This window comes from Uloborus diversus, chromosome 9, assembly GCF_026930045.1.
Source record: "Uloborus diversus isolate 005 chromosome 9, Udiv.v.3.1, whole genome shotgun sequence".
NCBI classification, from domain to species: domain Eukaryota; kingdom Metazoa; phylum Arthropoda; class Arachnida; order Araneae; family Uloboridae; genus Uloborus; species Uloborus diversus.
The window spans coordinates 12,959,314-12,963,203 of NC_072739.1; positions in this window are offsets into that span (position 1 = coordinate 12,959,314).

A 3,890-nucleotide genomic window follows, 5' to 3' on the forward strand; every position below is an offset into this window, starting at 1 on the left:
AAGCACGTACGAAGACGTTCCTTAAAAAAATAATACTTTGACTTATTGAATCCAAAGAGCTCTTTTGAAAGGGCATGAACTTGAAAGGTCTTTCAAGTTCATGAGCTGTGTCATGAACTTGAAATAAAAAAACTCAATGGCAATGGTATGGAAAATTGAATGAAAAAACTCAATGGCAAGAGAAAACAATGCATCGACAATTACATTGACAATTTATTGAGAAAGTAAAACAACACGTTTTCGAAAGTAACTGACAGGAAATATTACATACATGCAATTCTCAGAATGAAAATTAATTTAATAATTTAAATAATAGAATTTCCTAAACGTGACTAAAAACGTAAGTTATCACCATCTGTTGAAACAATAGAAAAATGCAATGAAAATAAGCAAAAGATTATCCAAATAAGTAATTAATTGGGGACAAAGCGTAGACATATACAGTCTGAGTAAAAACTTTAAGGACAGTATAATTTTCTTTGAAAAAAGGAAAATGAAGTTAAAGGGATTTTAATATTATTGTATTATTAATTACTAATGTTCATTAGTAAGAAATAACGCAACAAACAGGATTTGTAAAGCATGCAATAACCAGAAAAGCAGTGGTTTATTCAAAGTTAGCATTTCAGCTTGAGTAAAAACTTTAAGGCCACTAGTATTTTTAAAAAACTGCAAGTACTTGTACTATAATAAATGTCACCTCAGTTAACAAGATTGTGGAAACCTTTCAACTTGCAGTTTTGTGATTATTTTTATCAAAGTTTTTGTCCTACTTGTGACGATATCGTAAGGTAAAAAGTTAACTGTTCAAGAAAGAGGGCAGATTGAAGCTTTTTCTTCAACAAGGATAAGTAGGCGTACTATTGCGAAAAAATAGGAAGATCGAAGACTGAAGTCAACATTTTTGTTTGATTTAAATACATTAGGGTAAAAAGAAAACCCGGGAAATTTTAGAGCTTTGTCCTCGCTACCTGAAAAGTACTCAACCAGGAAACTTATTCAGACGATAGGTTTAAATGTTTGTCAAAAACGATATACAACACAATTAGAAAGTGTGGAAATTTTATTAATGCTGCAAAATAGCTTAAACCTCATTTATTGAAAATGCACAATATAGAGCGTTTCAACTTTAGCTAGGAAATTATGACCTGGGATAACCAATGAATACAAATATTTTTTTCTAACGAAAAGAAGTGGAGTTTGGATGGACCAAACGGACGGAAGTACTTTTGGCATGATTTACGAAAAGAAAAAGAAATATTCTACAAGCGCCAATGAGATGAAGGCTCTGTCAGAATTTGAGAGTGCTTTGCTTACAATAGTGTGTGCTCAGTTGCGTTTGTTTCAGGTAAAATGAACTCACAAACATATCAAAATGTCCTCCCAAGTCATCTTTTACCAAATGCTGAATTTATTGCTGGATAAAATTGAAAATATCAGCAAAACAATGCATCTATCCGTCCGAGTAACAGTGCAAAAAATAGGCTCCAAGTAAACAATGTTGAAACTTTGAAATGACCAACTAAGTCTCCAGAACTTAACCCAATAGAGAACTTATCTGGTGACTCAGCAAGAAGAGTTTATGCAAAGGAGAGACATTATACTTCATCAATAGAGCTGAAATCTATCATCGAAGATGAATGGTAAAAAATACATCCTGAACCTTGTCAAAAACTAGTTTCATTTATGAAAACAAGAATATTTGAAGTAATTTGAAGGAATGGCTCCCACACAAGCTTATAAATATTTGAATATTTGTCCTCATATGCTTTTTTCTATGTTGGCCTTAAAGATTTTACTCAGGTTCAAATATTGATCTGTAATATTTTCTGATAATGAAACACTTATAATTAAATTTTTTGTCTTTTCACTTCTATTTAAGGTTAATAATTATCACTCATATGACTTTTTGATCCTAAGATTAAGGTGTGTCCAATTTCTCAAAAAAAAGCACTGGACTTAAAGTTTTTACTCAGACTGTACATCACTCAGCATTAAGTTAAACTCTTAAATATTTCAACAGAAAAATCTCGAACCAGGGTGGACATTCCAAACTATTCACGTTTCGAGTTCGAGATTTCCCTTCACGTGATCAAAGTTGTCGAAAAAATCTCGCAACGTTAAATTCTGAACAGCTCACAGCTGTCTTTCGAAGAGGCAAAGATTTTTTCGACTAGTTTGGTCGGCAAGGAGGTACACGTGACTTCTTCCAACCAATGTCCTTTCAGCGCAGCTAGTTTTGTTTTGTTTAATCCTTGCACGGAAAACCGCGAACTTTGACGACTGGCACGCTATTGGTTACTCGTCAAAGAATACGTTTTACGTTACAAAGAATCACACCGAAATAATTTTGGATTTTCTTGAAGCGAATTCAGATGTTCTTAAAAATTAATTCTCCGAGAATTTTACAAAATAGTACAGAAAGGAAAAATGGAAGAGGGCTTCGGTGCAAAAGCTTAGTCAAATGGCAAAAAGTAAGTCATATTTTTTGCATATTTCAATATTACAGTGTCTAAAACAAAAATCGAAGAGGTGAAAACAGCCAATACATAAATAAGATAAAAATTAACCGTAAATTTTGTTGATTTACTATATAACACCATCTATATTAGTAAGAACGTCTTATAGAAAATATATTTTTCATAAGAAACTATAATCGAAATAATAATAATAATAACTTTAAAAAATAATGATATTAAAAAAAAACATCTTAACCGTCATAATTCAGACGAAAAAATATAAATACTTCGTAGTCGTGGATTGAAAATTATGTTGTTGCCGTGTCTAATGAAGTGCAGACTGCGAAAGGTTTAGAGGAAAGGTTAGTTATATAATCTTCGATATTAGGATTAGTAATGTAAAAATCAACCCTCCTCCCGCTCAGTTGCAATTATAACAACAATCTCAGTTTCAAAGACATATTCCAGATTTTTTTTCTCTTCTCCTTTAAAATTATAATTTAATAAGCATATGCTAAATAGAAAGTATTACTTCTTCAATAGTCCGGTATTCAAATTCCATTTTTTCTAGGTATTGTTTTCCAAGACCCAATCTTAAGATGTCCTCAAAACAGTACTTTTCTATATTTACTTTTTCAAAACAAGCAACTTGTACCTATGATTACACAATTCCATCTTTATTTTCAAGATTAAGAAGTCAAAACAGCAATCTCGGTTACAAGAGCAGTTTAAAATAAATGAATACTCTGCTTCTGTAAATGTACATTGAAAAATATTCGTAAAGGGAATAAATTTTTCAATCATATTTTCTCTTCAGCTGATAAAGAACTTTAAAGTTCAACCCAAAGAAAAGTTCCTAAATTGAAGAAAAAAAGAAAAAAGGAGCATTTTGAAGCATTCTCTTTTCCTTGAAATTATTATATAGCAGCCAATTTACAAATGCTTACAGTATAATCGAATGCAGTATTTGTATAATATTGCTAATTTTGATGTCGGCGAAATGGAAAATCAGATTTTAGAAACAATTCCCCAGAAATTACCAGCCTTTGTACTGTTGTAATTAGTTAATCAATATCAAATTTCAATAAAGAAAAATAAATTTTCTTATAAATTGCATTCAATTGAAATTGAATATTGACAGTAGGTAATAAATAAAGAATTTAGGGAAAAAAGGGAGAGGAGTATTTTATAGCAAAAGAAGACAAAAAAAAAGAAAAACCCTACGTCAGTGGCGTAAACGGCATGGGTGACACACCAGGGGCGGTAATTTGTGATGTCACCCCCCCCCCCCCTCCTTCCTAAAACGCCAAAAAAAAAAAAGAAGATTGTATATTCTGTGTAAATTTGAAATTCATACAATTTTCAGAAACAACTAGTACTTTTGTGAAAAAACTAAATTTTAAGTGGGATAATGTACAAAAGAAAAATAAA